Here is a 16,540-nt window from a genome sequence, read left to right as displayed (position 1 = left end):
AGGAGAAAATTACAAACCGACAATTTAAGACTTTCTTATATGTGGCAGAGGAAAGTTTCATTATATACAATTGCTTTAGTTTTATTCTAGAGTTATTACCGTCAGTGCAGGAGTTTTGTTTTATAATATTCCCATTTATACACCGAATCTGGCAGAGGATTTTTGGACCAATTTACTAGAATACCTAGATATTCTATTTATAGACGTCATGGCTGTTTTCAATTCAGGACGTCTTCTTCAAGTCTTTTTATTATCTTATTAATCCTGCCAAAATTTGGGGATGATGCACTTCTTATGAATGTAACATCGAGACCAGCCCCACCCCTCTATAAAATCCAGGACCAAATCTCTCATTAACACCCCCTTAGAAATTCTCAAATACAGGACCAAATCTCTCATCCATACTCTTCTAGAAACTCTTAAGTTCAGGACTAAATTTCTCAGTCATACCCCTTTAGTAAATTTCAATTAGAAAAAGATTTAAATAAAATCATATAGAATTTAGCAGTTATTCAATACTTTGGACTACGTGCATTTAGACACAAGTTAAATGTTCCTTTTTGAACCAACTACCTGGTTTATTTGAACTCTGGGTTTTTTCGATTCAAAACCAGAAGAGAAATCCTTGCTATGAAAATAACTTCTGGGTGCGGGACTAGTCTCATGATTGGAGAACACCAACAGTAGCGGAGGTCAACCGCCCAGGTCACCAAGCCTGTCAAAGGGGAGTTTTTGTTTAGAAATCGCGTTGGATATATCAGCTCAACGCAAGGAGCTGGTAGTCAGTTTCATGGGAGTTTTGATATAGTCATGTTCGAGTGTTCATGTGCACCTTTTCATGCTATAAGTTATTGGAGCTATTTTGTCCAAAGTTGTATGTTGTAAGTAAATAAACCTTATTGTATTTAATCATCTTCTGTCTATGTACTAGGGCATCAGGTACAGTTCCTCTAGTCTTCAGGTACGGTCCCAAGGGAATCTATATTGTCTCAGGAGACCTCGAACATCACTGAGATGGTTCTGTCTCCCAGGTTACTGGGGATTATATACAAAGCCTTTTTATTCTGTTAATAATTTAGCTCCCATATCTCATATCCACATTAAGCTACCAAGACTTAGAAAAGTCCCAAGCACCTCAAGGTAAAACCCCCCCCTAAGTAAAGTTCCCACCAAACAAATTATTTCACTAAAACCACCCCGTAACATATGACGCGGTCGGAAAAAGAAAGCAGCAAAAGGAACTGAAAGTACCTACACAATGAATGCCTACTAACACGGACAAGTATGATTATTTACATTTTATTTTTTGATTTTTAAGTGCAGTGCAATTTTATCTCTAATTTTGCATTTTTAGGTGCAGTGCGATTTTATTTCTATTTTCGCATTTTTTTTTTATATATAGGTATACCCCATTCAAAAGTAATCAAAACCTTTAAGAATGAAAATAAAACAGTGATAAAAAAAAAATTGGAGATTATTTTATACCGCTACTTAAAAATAGACTACAATGGACCCAGAACAAGATGAAATATTAAAAGCGCAACAAATTATTGCAACCTCGGTAGAAATTGCAAAATCATTACCAGAATATGAAGGAGATACGGACGTTGATCAATTCAACATCCATTTAGGACACTTCGTGGAAATGACAAAAATTGACCTAAAAGTATTAAAAAGTATGTTACTTTTAAGACTGAAAGGACAGGCGCTAACGTTTCTAAAACAAATCGAAAATACAATAGGCACAGAAGCAACCTCAACAATTAACTCAATAGAATTATTGCAACAGGCCTTCCAGAAAAGATTCATTGACAGAAGTTCATTGAATAAACTGAAACATGGCTTAGTTACATTCGAACAGACCCAAAACGTTCGTGAGTACCTGCATAAAATTAGAATCGCAACAGAAGCGCGATACGGTCCAGGAGAAGGGGAACTATATGAAAATAATTTTGCCCAAATTTTGGCAGGATTAATAAGATAATAAAAAGACTTGAAGAAGACGTCCCAAAATTATATCGACTACTAATAGCTAAAAATATTGATAACCTAGAACTAGCAGTTCAGGAAATAGAAAGAGCCGTGAAAATTGATTCGATTGTCCTACAGCATCAAAAACTGTCAATAAATGCGATAGAAAACAAAACCCCTGTAAAATCAAGATATTCCTCTCCGCGATTTTTCTCCCGAGAATCATCGCCAAAACCTGTTCGAAATCAAATTCGAACCACCACACCTCCAAGACAAGTACGTTTTGCCCCCAATAATCAATTGAGGGCACAAACTAATAATGAACCATTAAGGTGCTACACCTGTAACCGGTTGGCACATATTGCAAGAAATTGTTTCGCAAACAATAATTATCGCCCAAATATTAGGGGAACGGGTAACCGTTTGTCCAGGGGGACAAACTATAGTGGGTACGCCCCTAGAGGCAATCGAGGGAACACCTTTGTAACAAGAAATAATTACCACACCCAAAATCAGAATTTCCGACGCAATACGTATCAATATCGCGGAGGGTATCGTGAAAGGACAAATCAACCCAGTAATAGTTGGAACAGAAATACAAGAGGAAGTTATATCAGCCGACGGCAGCCATATAATAGCTCCATCTCAAATAATAATCAAGGAACCCAAAATAGAACAAATGAAAGCTCTACATCTAACATCTGGGAATCCCAGGGAAACGATGCAAGCCTCCAAAATTCGTAGGACCAAAATTTGGTGGCAAAATAATTTATAGGTCCCCACCAGTGATTTTACCATTTTTAAGTGCAAATAATATTAATATGTTACCGATATTTGAAAATTTTAATGCAGGAAATATTTATTTCTCAGCCCTTATAGATTTAGGGGCAACAGTAAATGTGATAAATACATCCGTATTTAACAAACTACCAAATTATATTAAACGAAGAATGAGCAACATCTGTCCCAATTTATCAACCGTAACCGGACATAATCTAGAAGTAAAGGGAACTGTGTATCTAGCCTTACGCAAAGATAACAGAAATTTCTATAAACGATTTATAATTTGTAAGAATTTCCCATACCAAGCCATCATAGGCGCTAATTTTTTAAAAGCAAATAAAATATTATTAGATATAGCAAATTCAAAGTTTATCTATCCGACGGAAACCGAATCGATAATAAATAACATAGAAGCAAACAAGGTAAGGGAAAACATAGGCCACATGAAAGAGTATTGGAACAAACAAATTCTAGAAATTTCTTATTTATGGAAAACCTAGAAAAAATAGAAACTCCCGGAAAAAACCAGCGGAGAATATTCTAAATTCAATGAAAGAAAATAATAACGAAAAATATTATGGATTTGCAATACGGAAAGCTAAAATTCCCCCTAAATCAAAGCAGAGAGTTCAAATATCACAAATGTTAGAACCAATTAATGATAAAAATGAAATTTGGATAGCCTCGCCGTCGGAGGATATCCCAAAATACCTAACCTGTGAAGAACAGATTATAAATTACGAAAAGGGTGAAGGTTACATTTGGGTAACGAACACCCACGAATATGACCTGATTACCCTAAGCAAAGGAATTTGCTTAGTAGAGGTATAAGTAGTATCGGAAGCCGATATTAACAATTGGAAAAATTCGGAAAAAAACTTAGTGAATAATATCAATGTTCACATTGCCAAGGAATACCCCCTAACGAAACCTCAATTTCTTGAGAAATTTGAACTAAGTCACATAAACGATATTCCATTAAAACAAAAATTATGCAACTTATTATGGGAATATTATGGGAATGTGTTTTCAACATCCGAAGACGACATAGGACTTATCCCATTTTATGAACACGCAATCTAAACTAAAGGGCCACCTGTGGCAAAACAACCATACCGGATTCCTTATAAACCTAAAGAATGGCTAATAAATAAAATGCATGAACTCGAAAAGAATCGAATAATAAAACCGAGCATAAGTCCATATTCCGCCCCCGTTATTCTAGTCCCGAAGAAAAATAATGACCTTAGACTTGTAGTAGATTATAGAGCCCTAAATAAACAGGTAGTTAGTGACAAATTTCCACTACCTAGAATAGACGAAATTCTAGATTCTATATCAAATAAAAATAAAATATTTACTTCCCTAGATTTGACACAAGGTTATCATCAAGTAAAAATAGCTGAGAGTGATGTTTTTAAAACAGCTTTTTCAACAACAGAATGTGGCTCTTATGAATACTTAAGAATACCGTTTGGACTAAAAACCAGTTCAAGTGCATTGTGTAGACCCCTCCTTCATTTACTAAGAGGCCTAAATAACATAATTCATTTTGTTGATGACGTCATAGCTATGGACAAAGATGCGGAAGACCATTTAGTAACCCTAGCGAAAGTATTTGAGAAATTCAGAGAAGGCAATTTAAAATGTAGACCAGAAAAAGTAAATCTTTTTCAAACAAAGCTAAAATTTTTAGGAGTAGCTGTAACGCAGGGACAAATTTCCCCAGACCCTGAAAAAATAAAATCTGTTAAAAATATAAAGCCCCCCCCCAAACAATTAAACAATTACGAGAAATCTTAGGATTAATGAGTTATTTCCGAAAATTTATAAGAAATTACGCACAAGTAGCAAAACCTCTAACGGACCTCACGAGAGGCAACCCACAAAAAATTGTTTGGTCTAAAACAGCTCAGGATTCATTAGATCATTTAAAAAAGGCTCTAACTTCAGAACCTATTTTATCGTTACCCGACTTCCAAACAGGGCAATTCGTTGTTACAACGGATGCCTCAAACAATGGAATTGGGGCGATTCTCTCCCAAATAATAAATGGGGAAGAAAGAGTAATAGCGTACGCTTCTCGCACCCTGACATCCGGAGAGAGTAATTATTCTGCTACACAGCTTGAATTATTATAAATTATCCACCATTTGGACAAGTTCAGACACTATTTGGTAGGCAGAAAATTTAAACTGCGTTCGGCCCACAAAAGCCTGCAATACTTGCAAACTTTCAAAAAGCCTTCGGGAATCCTCGCGAGATGGATTTTGAAAATCCAAGACTTGAATTTGAACATCTTAAGGGAAAACAAAACGCCCCATGCGACTATCTTAGTAGATTTCCAGATAATACTTCCTTAGAAGATGAAAATGAAGAAGTTAACACGATAAAAGCAAAAATTGCTCCAAAAAATAAAATTTTTAAAATAAAAACTAATAATTCGGTTGAAAAAGAACAGAAAAACAGCCCACTTTCCTTAAATTCTATAAGAATATATCAAAAGAAAGACAATACTTTTGCTGCTCTAATAGAATATTTCTTGTATGATAAAGAGCTAACTGATGAAATGAAATCTTTCAAAAAAGAAATTGATAATTATTATTACGATTTGGATGAAAGAATATTATTTAGAATAACGACCGATAACAATAACAGAAATCAAACTTCCATTATACCAGTTTTACCCCAAATTTTGCAAAAACCCGCTTTTGAATTTTTTCATTCCGACGTGGGAGGTCATTTAGGATTAGATAAGACTTTCCATAGATTAAAACAATACTTTTTCGTTACTTCAGCCTTAACGAAGTTAAAGAATTGTTAATAATTGTGAAACATGTAATTTAAGAAAAAAACCTCAAGTCTACCCTAATCCAACGATAGGAAGAACGCCTACGGCCCGGTTCCCATTTGATATAGTTTCTTTTGATTTATATAGTACTAGCGGAGGATTACCCACGTCTAACAAAGGACACACCTGCGTACTGTCAGTAATCGATCATTTTTCTGGTTTCACGTTTGCTAAACCATTAAAAAATCAAAGCGCGTACGCAACTTCAAAAGCCCTTGCTAAAATATTTCTTAATTTCGGTATTCCTAATACAGTATTAAGCGATAATGGCCCTAATTCCGTATCATAAGTAACTAAGGATTTAATGTCTTTTCTTCAAATAAATAAATTTTTAACGACCCCCTATCACCCCCAGGCCAATGGAAAAATCGAGAACAGACACAAGCTATTCTCTAATATTTTAAGCATTTATACGAAAGAAAATCGCAGGGATTGGCACGAAACTTTACTTTATTTAACAAATGTGATTAATACCGCTTATTCCCAGGTTATTCGTGAAAACCTATTTTATATATTATTCGGACGAGACTTTAGAATCCCTTATAATGAAATCATAGAGTCGAGACAATACTATAATGACTCTGAAGATTATAAACAAGAATTTATCAATAGGATGAGAAAAACTTATAAACTTGTAAAACAAGAAATAGAAAAATCAAAAAGGAAACAAGAGGCAAAAAGCATTCATAACGTCAAAGGTTAACTCGATTTTCAAGTAGGAGATTGCATTTACTTAAAAAATGAAACCAAATTGGAAGGCAAAAAGCTTTCTAATCGATACACAAGCCCTTACAGAATAATTAAAAAGTATGATAATGAAGTTACTTTCAAACTATTAAAACCAAAAACGGGAAAAACCTATAAAACACATATTAGTCGTATAAAAAGGGCAAAATTCACAGAAACATGGACCCCTCGAGCTTCAACATCGAATACCTCGGAAGACGAAAATGAACCACCTCGCTCTAGACTAAGTGAGCTTAAACCTTTTAATTTCAAACAAGGATATTTTGAGAATAGTAGTGACGAGGAGAAATTTATTGAATTTCTAACAATGACAAATATGGTTACCCCCCTAAAAAATACCCCCGTCACGCGGAGACGGAAGAAAAGCAATTCATCTTCAAGTGAGAAGTCAGAAGCATTAGACTATACGATTTCTCCACAAACGCAATTTTTCCCGGATCGAATTTCAACCCCTTATCCTCTAAAACGTTTCCCTGACAATTTGGTAAACCCTGTTTCACCGATAGACAGACCTTTATCGTTACACGATGAATTAAATAAGGCTATACAGACTCCTGGTGACATAGAATCAGAAAAGGTCATCCAGCCGCAACGACCAACATTGCGGGAAGCCATGGATCTTATTAATTACCCAATTAAGACTAGACAAAGTACACTTAATACTAATCCAGTTACCGATGAACAACAGTATCACGATATAACCGTCTCAAAAGCAAAACCAAAGGACTGGATATCTTGGAAGGAAACCTTAATGCAAACAATTCCCCACCCCCCGCAAGATATGGCTTTCAAGCAATGGAGGCATCCCAAGAAGACATTTGAATCCTCCCAAAGCTCCCAAGAATCCTTCAATTCTCCTGAGCCCAGAAATCAACAGGACGAATCAATTAGTAAACCCTCTACTTCGCGAGGAGAAGAAATTTACGAAGCACAAGCAGGGTCGACACCTAAATCTCAAGTTTCTACTTCAAGAGAACCAGATACTAAATCTACAACTACTAGTTCCTCAGATACTGAGAGTGAATCAGGAGCAAATAAGCTCAAAGACATGGAAGGAATAAGACCACACAGTGCAACGGCCCACGCAAAAAGGGCACAACTAAAAGGTCAAAATTTCTTAAGAAGCAATATAAAAATTTGACTTAATATCACTAGCGAAGCCCAAGAAAAAAACCGAGTCTACTGAAGAGAAAGTAACAACAAGGTCTGGCCGAGTTGTCAAAAAACCAGAATTTTATTAATAAAATATTAATAGGCAAACTATCATCCTAGGGTATAATAAAAATAGTTATTTATTGATAAAATCAAGTTATGATTAAAAAAAATTTTATTAAATTTTTTTTTTACTCCTCGCCAAAGAACCACTCCGTAATAAAACATCCTTAAAAGAAAGTACTTTTCAGGAAGTCTGAAAGACTCCAAGTGAAAGATTGGCCTATCTTATCAAAAAGTGCTCATTATTCTAAGTAAGTTCCGAATCACATTTTTAACAAAAATAATCACAAGAGTGTAACCGCTTCATTAACATTTTTGCTTAACCGCAAAATAATTCCTTAATCTTAAAGATTATCAATAAGTAGGCGAGACTCTTCCTAATTCTTGATCTGTAATTTCTCCAATAATATAATCCGTCGCTTTGTTTACATATCCTACTATAATAATAATTTAACAATAACAAGACATTAATTAGAAAGCTTATTAATATTGCTATAGCTTACGCATACCAGACAGAAGATTTAGGTTTGGAAACTAAAATTACAATCGAGACTACAAGCAGTTTACTATACACGCAACCTGGAATAGAAAAAACGGGCGCCCTTGCGGGTTGTGGTGGCAAAGCTTAGCGTGTTTCGGCTTGCTTTGCCGCATACTACCTGAAAGGACTCCTTGAAAGCTACTTCTTCTGTGTTACAGCCAGTGATAAAGTGAACAAGTGGAAATTATAATCCAAATTCCCCAAGAGCCAATAGTCGGTAGTTGGTGCGGATACTGCATACGAGCCTTGTCCGGGTTCGTACGCTGTCTCGGTGCGATTTACCGATTGCTGTTCCTTCGTTGCTTTAACCAAGGCTGTACCAACCAATTCTGCCCATTATATAGAATATTCGCCCGTTTTTGAACAAATTTGAGTAAAACTCCTTGTACGTTGTATTTCTCCACTTATTACTTGACGTTTCTAATTTGTAACTTGAAAAATATTTCTCGCTTCCGATTTCCCCAAGTTATTAAATCCCTCTTAAATTATTAACTACCCCATTTACCACCAAAATATGTCCAAGGCAATTATAGATCCGGAATTTATTTCAATTATTCATGCTAAAGAAAACATTATATACGCGGCCACGATCTTAGTTCAAGACGAGGATGGTAAAGAGGTGTACGCTGAAATATGGTACCTTAACTACGATTTAACAAAATTTGAACCTCATATATATATATAGATTTGGCTTAAAATTAGCAAATACCCCTAAATACCAACCCGTGAGAGGAGAAGTAAAAATAAAATATTCGAATAAAAGTAATAAAGGAAAGAATTTGACAAGCCTTCAACTATTAATAAGAAAACTACAACAAAGATTTAATATAAGCTATTGGTTTTGTAAGGGCCCCAATCAAACCGATCTACTTTTGATTGATAAATTTAGGCCACCTAAAATTTGTCATAAAATCGAAGAAAAAAAAATTGTATTAAGTACGAAGGAGTACACCTCTCCTTAGATGAAATCCGACATTATGCCCGAATTACGTATGACTCAACGTCCCAAGAATTCGCAGTAAGGGGAAATAACATTTTCTTAAAGAGAAAAAATCGGTAGAAGCAAAAAAAGACGCGTATAAAAGTAAATTAAAATAAAAAAGAATTCAAACAATAAAGAAAATCTACAATTTTTTAGACGAAACACCAGAAGGACTCCAGGCTGAAAAGGTAATTACTCATTAGCTAATTAGCCTGCTTATACGCGTAACTAGTACTAACCGGGGAAAAATGGCGTGACAAAGAACCTTAAGTAGTACCGATGCTTTAAGACCCAACCAAGACCTGATATTTGCGAGACCAGAAATTTGGATTTCAAATAAAACCCAAAGTTTACCAAACCTCTCGGTAATAAACTATGAATTACGTGAAATAATCCTTGAATCCACAATAACTAATGCAATAAGGAACTTACAATATAATACCGTAAGTTCTTTATTACAAGTTCCCCTCATTCTTAAAGATGATTCCATTATACACGGAATGATCATTCTATTATACGGCTCCTTTTCACAAGATATAATGAGCAAAGATTACAATTATAGGCATGAAAATGCTTTATATACCTTCGCAGCCCTACTCCGAACAATGCCCCCCGCTAAGTATCCTTTAATAGCATCTTTAATACGCGAAAATTGTTGGCACACGCAACAAGAAACAGGCTTCAAGATAGTGTAGCCCTTGAAGTTTCTGGAGTTGCTACTAGACGTGAATTACGAAATAGTGGAAAATGAAAATATATTGTTAGGAATATATGAGAATAATTTATGGTATAGTGCCGATTTTGACCCAATAATTGTAAACAATACAACCCATTATATTTATGATGAACAGTATATAGAATTAAAAAATGTAACGATAAAATTCTACATGAACGATGAAAATTTTGAATCAAAAATTTTGCCAGATAAAGACATCATTGTGTATGAAAAATTCCTATACACAGCTAGCCCGCTATGCTTCCGTAAGCAATTGATTTATAAGATAATTCACACAACCTCAAATTAACTCAGTCTAAAAGATCAATGCAGGAAGCAAATACGGCAAATGTTAAGGAAAAGGGACATTCATTATTCTATACAAAGCCTCCAAATTACCACTGTCCTAAAGAAATATATAATGTACATTGAAAACGGTCCCGAAATCGACAACAAAGACTTCCAATTAACATTTATAACCCCCATACCTTTTAAAATCAGAGTATAATTTACTGGCCAATAGTGGACCAATTTTGAGAATTACGGAAAATTATGACATTGACGATCCTAAAACAGTGTTTCAGTAAGCTATTTCCACACCCTTTATGTAATTTTTCTAATTTGTAAACAAAGAAGGACTGTTTAAAATAAAATAAAAATTGGTTGGCTGCGAAAAGGAAAAATGAATACCTTAATAAACACGTCATACGCAATTCTAGAAGAAACCAGTGTCAATCAGGTAACCGCCAATTAACTAACTAACTTGCTTGTAACTAACAGATATTGAGAAAAAAATATTATGTCATTAAAAAGAACTTTAAGTTATCCCAACCTTACCAGGTTGAAGATTGGGGAAAGTTTTGATGTACAAACTAGGACTATAAAAACTCCCCCTAGATACCCGAAAAACCGAACAAACCCAAAGTTTGCCAAATTTGTCTAAAATTGACCACAAAATATTAGACCAAGATTTAGAAAATGCTGTTAAAAATACAACAAGAGATTTATGTTACCAAACTCTCTACCTTCTACTTGAAATTCCTATAGTTGTCACTAATAATTTAATAACGAAAATGTTATTTATCTTGTTATTCTGTTCATTTACACGTAAAATAAGAAGAGAAGACTTCCAACATAAACAATAACTTGCGTCTTGGACTTTTACGATCTTGCTTGACAAAATCCCCCTCAAAAAATACCCTCTAGTAGCAAAATTGATCAGCGAAAATTTCTGGAAAATCTATAACGAAAAAGGCTATACGATCATATGGCCCCTAAGATTTTTGTCAATACTAATAAAAAGAAATAAAAATGTCATGCTGGAAAAACCAAGCATATTATACAAAATTTATAAAGATTATAAGTCCCATTACTCAGCTAGTAACTTAATAGGAAACGGCCGACGATTCCATCTTTATGAACGAGACTACGATGAATTAAAAAAATTAATCGTTATATGTAGCAAAAGCGATGACAATTTTGCGTCAAAAATAGCGCCTCAAATAGATGTAATCGTATTCGAAAAATTAGTGAGCTGTAAAGACCCCTTATATTTCCATAAAATATTAATTTTCAAAATTATCCGTAATGTGTCAACACCTTTGACTTTAAAAGAACAGTGCAGGAGGAACATCCGTCTCCTCATACGGAAGTTAAATATAAATTAAACCTTGTGGAGCCTTCAACTACCCAAAAGCTTACAACAATACCTAATGTTCGCTGAGGAATATTCAGAAAATAGTAGTCAAATATCCGAATTAACCTTTTGGTCAGCTCACATTCCAAAATCAAAAGAATTCTTAACACATTTAGACGGGCCAATTTTCAATATGTCAAGAAATCGTGGAATCAACTGTGGAACAAAACTTTGAACCCCTAAGTAACCACACAGCTAAGCCCGTGAAATTATTTACGAAAACATGTCTAACTCCACCAAATGATTATTAAAATAACCCAACTTAATCTTTTTTTAGAAATTGGACTTGTCTAAAGATCTGGAATAATGGAATCTCGACCAAATTACTTTCTCGCAGTCCAGGTTAAAAACGCTCAGATAAGGATGAATGCTTCAATTTTGCAAAAACATATAATTGAAAAAAACCCTACCTTAACAAAAGCCTTAATCAAACAAAGCTCTTTCTATCTAACATTAAAAGTGTTACATCTGAAAAATAATAGTAAAGTTGAACAGGTAAAAAGTGCTTTCGTCAAAGCCATAGAAAAATATGAACGAGATTTTACAAACGAAAAACTTTATCTTGATTTTCAAGGCATCGGAGATTTCTTTGAGCAAATTCTATATGCAAAATTAGAAAACGAAGATGTAGTTAAAACCCACTTAAATCCAGTTATAGAAGAAATTAATTATCTTAGAAATTAATTCATACTATTATCAGACATGTGTTGTTAGAAAAATTTCTTGGTTAGCAAAATTTTAAATAGTTTTCGTTCTTAATCGTCTAAAATCATGGAGAAGTTTAACGGCGATTCTCTCTGAACGCAAGTGCTATTATTTCCTTCAATATCCAGGTATTTTTATAAAAAATAGAATAACCTTAATGTAAATGTTGCAAATGTCCATCCATCTCCCCCCAAGCTCGCTTTTAGTAGCGATTAATGAACAAATAATAAGTCTTGAATTAACCCCATCCCAGGCCTAAAACAAAATTTTTTTTAAAAGTCTTTCTTAAAACAAAAATTATTAGTAAGACTTCAAGTTGGTCCTTTAGTTTGTAGACAATATACATATTAAAGTACCTAATGATTACAACTTTAAAGTATTACTGTTTTATCTTCTAAAAACACGCACCCATGATTAATCTTCTGACAAACAAATTCCACATTTTTGAAGATAGATGTTTGAAATTTTTGCTATAGGGTTATCTGATACGCCGAATACGATGGTATGATTTTCGTTAAGATTCTATGATTTTTAGGGAGTGTTTCCCCCCTATTTTCCAAAATAAGACAATGTTTCTCAGGCTCGTAACTTTTGATGACAAGAACTAAATTTAATGAAACTTTTATATTTAGAATTAACATAAAAATTCGATTCTTCTGATATATCTTCTAACATCAAAATTGAGTTTTTTTTAAGCTTTATTACTATTGAGCCGAGTCGCTCCTTACTCTACAATTCGTTACCACAAATTGTTTGATAGTTTTTTTTTACTTTTTTTTCACTTCCGGGCGTAAAGCCAAAATACAATAGATGTCTTATAAGCCCATTTAGGTAAATGAAAGATGGGGAGTGAATCTCGTTAGATGTCCATGCGAACTGACATTATAGAGAAAATAACCAAATACTTCCTAATTACTTCAATAACGAAAGAATCTTTCTTGAAATCAGAATAAATTAACTTGCAAAAATAAACCTGTTTTTGGAATAGGCGATACCACGGATCTTTCGTAATGGTTTTTACGCCCTTTAGCCTATTCAGACACAGAATCTTCACTAGAAGCGTCTTCGCTATTCTTTGATCCCCTTTTGGTTTTTGACATTGGCCGAGCATCATTCCTTGCTAGTTTTATATTTCCTGGGAGCTTGCCTTTTGATTATGTCATTAGACTAGGAAAGTACTCATCAGGCAATCTTCTACGGCAGTATATACACCAAGAAGTCTTTCTTTGAACTAAATTGTCCTAACCCATGTCAAAGTCTTTACACTGATAATATATATTAATTACTTTTGGGATTACTAATATATTTGCTATTGGACTTTAAAGTTTCGTTACTATTGAGCCAAATCGCTCTTTATCACAGTTTGTTACCACAAACTACTTAAGTATAAATTGATTTTATAAAAAACATTACTTCCTTTCTCAGCTCCAATTTAGATTTGTTGATATTTTTAAATTAACTATTTTAATACTATTTTTTGATGACTATAGCGTATTAGCCCCTTAGATCTATGCTCAACAACTCAAATAATACTTAATAAATCTCACCGTCACGCAATCCATTTTCATTTCTATCATATTTATTCAAGAAATAATTTATTAAATGTTAATTACTGATAAGAAATGATGATCTTAACATTTTTGATGACCATGTGTATAACTGCCCATACACAAGATGTCGTAAAGCATGGGACAATATTCAAACACAAAAAATTCACTTCTAACTAGTAACAACGCTTGGAAAATATTTATGAAGCTAGACCCTAAGCCATTTGAAACATTGTTCCAACAAGTTATAAGACTGGAGAAAAATACATTTGATCTGAAAGAATCAATTTTTAAAATCAGACAAAGGACTACAGGCAAGCAAAAGCAACCATAAAGAAAAGAAAGACATGCCATCCCCTACCTATCCCAAAATCAAAATAATAAGAATAGTAGATGATTTTGATGCAAAAATGGCCGAAATTGATAAAGCTATAGGAATCGGGAAAACCATTGAAAAGAGAAAAAAGATCAATTAACGAAAACCAAAACTCAGATACCGATAAAGAGACCCAAAATATAATTAAACCAATTAAGACCCAACTTAGACAAAGAAAATTTTATGATGGCCAATATGCATTATTAAACGAATTGCCCACAGTATGGAATTTCTTCAAGGAACTATGGAAAGGACCAAAACAAACTAACAAGGCTTAGAAGAAGCCCGTACAGGAAGAAATAAATTTTTCTGAAATAGAGCCAACAGAAGTTGAAACGAAAAACGTAAGAAATATTTCCCCAAACACACAAAAAACCGCTGCAATTGAAACCCAAACAACAAACATTGTATCTGACCTTTTAACACGAGCAAATAAAATACCAGAGATAATGAGGGGTATAGAAAATATTGAAGTAGGATCAAATTCCACTAATGGTATGAGCAAACCGAAATACAAGTTTAAATGTCAATACTTCTGTAGAATAATAAACGTTACAACGGAAGCTACCAAAATCAACACGACCTCCCATATTCCATATCTTACTTCTAATACCGAAGAAAACACAAACGAATAATGGAAATCTCCAAAAGCACCCCAAAGAAATACGAAACGACTACCTTCTGGAAATACGATACTCAGAACGAAGAAACCACAGCAGAAACAGAATTTACTCCAACAACAATCGAAACTAAACATACCCCAATAACAGAAGTGGAAGAAACATTCCCCTCGTCAAACCCCACGACAAATGACCAACAACCAATAGAGTTAGACACCTCAATGTCAGAAATTACTACAGAAACTATCCCTGGTTTACTAATGCCAATTAAGAACGATGAAATTTTAATAACAGTAAGGCAACCATGGCAATCACCTATCTGGTTAGGGAAGAATACAAGTTAGGTGGCAAATTCCTTTTGTCGAGACAGACTATGGTAGAACACAATGTATGGATGGAGACAAAAATGTCAAGATGAAAGTCACTGGAGAGAATGTTGGACAATAGATGGTAAAAAAAATTTGCGCGCGACTGGCCATGGCTGACGAACCAGCAAAGAATGAATTAGAACCCCTCCCGGAATTAACCATGGAAAATGCCCATAAAATATCAACTCATCAGGCATTCCTCATATTATATAGACAAAGGTTGGAAGCGTTATTTGAACTATTCAATGCAGAAATACAAAAACTCAAACAGAGCACAACACGTATATTTGAAGCATTTTTCCAGAGGAGCAAATATAAAAGATCAACAAGTTTAATCCCAATAGTAGTGGAGCTTGCTTCTCGACCATTCGGTTTGTCAACCGAAGAAGATTTAAATATATTAAGAGATAATGTTAAAAGGCTCAACACAGCCATGAGTACAACATTACATGTGCAAAAAATACAAGCAAGTATCGCCAATTATCAAAAAGACAAAATTGAGGCCATATCCAAGAAAATCTCAAGAACAGTCAACACAATGAACTATTTAAAAAATGAAGTAGACAGAGTAATCTCCGATTCCAGCCTAACGATGGTGTCACTCGACATTGTTATTATGGCTTTGTTGAACTTAGCCACTGATGTCAGTAAATTTGAATTCGCGTTATTTGAATTAACAGGAGGATCCCTTTCTTACGACTTAGCGGATCCCTCGGATCTTAAGAACATCCTAAACGAAATAAAAGCTCACTTAACATTTGGTCTCCACTTACCAGTAGAACCAGAAGTAGCTAACTTGTTTTTATATTATACCAAACTAAAGGTGCATATCACCGAGATCAATGAGCAACTATTTGCTGTAGTCACAATTCCTTTAATTAATCAACAATCCATATATGACATATACAAAATATCTACCTTCCCCATCAACATTAAAGAGACAAACTCCTTCATGAGCATCATCCCAGAAGCAGAATATATGTTAATAGATCAAGACAGAAGAAAATACGCACTAGCAAAGCCGAAGAATTAAAAGAATGCGTGTCATTTAAAAATTTTGTCTGCCAACTAACATTACCTATATATAACGTAAAGATAGGATCATGCATGCTAGATCTATTCCTAAAGGAATCACAGCAACAAAATATTCCTGATTCTTGTGAAGCCTTAATAGGAAATACCAAAAGAGAAACTTTCATTAATTTGCGGAACGACTTCTGGTTATTTACAGTACCTAAAAAGACGGTAGGAACCCTATCCTGCAATAACAATACAGGACAAATTGACCCCAGCTATCGAACCGAAATATTGTTACAGGATGTTGGAACTATTACAATCAAACAAGGTTGCAGACTTGTAACTAAAGAAACAACTGTCCAAACACCTCTAATCACAACCAGCACTAACGTCATGAGCCCAAAAA

The sequence above is a fragment of the Artemia franciscana genome, chromosome 4 (assembly GCF_032884065.1).
Source record: "Artemia franciscana chromosome 4, ASM3288406v1, whole genome shotgun sequence".
Classification (NCBI taxonomy): Eukaryota; Metazoa; Arthropoda; class Branchiopoda; order Anostraca; family Artemiidae; genus Artemia; species Artemia franciscana.
Note: the sequence above shows the minus strand (reverse complement) of the source record.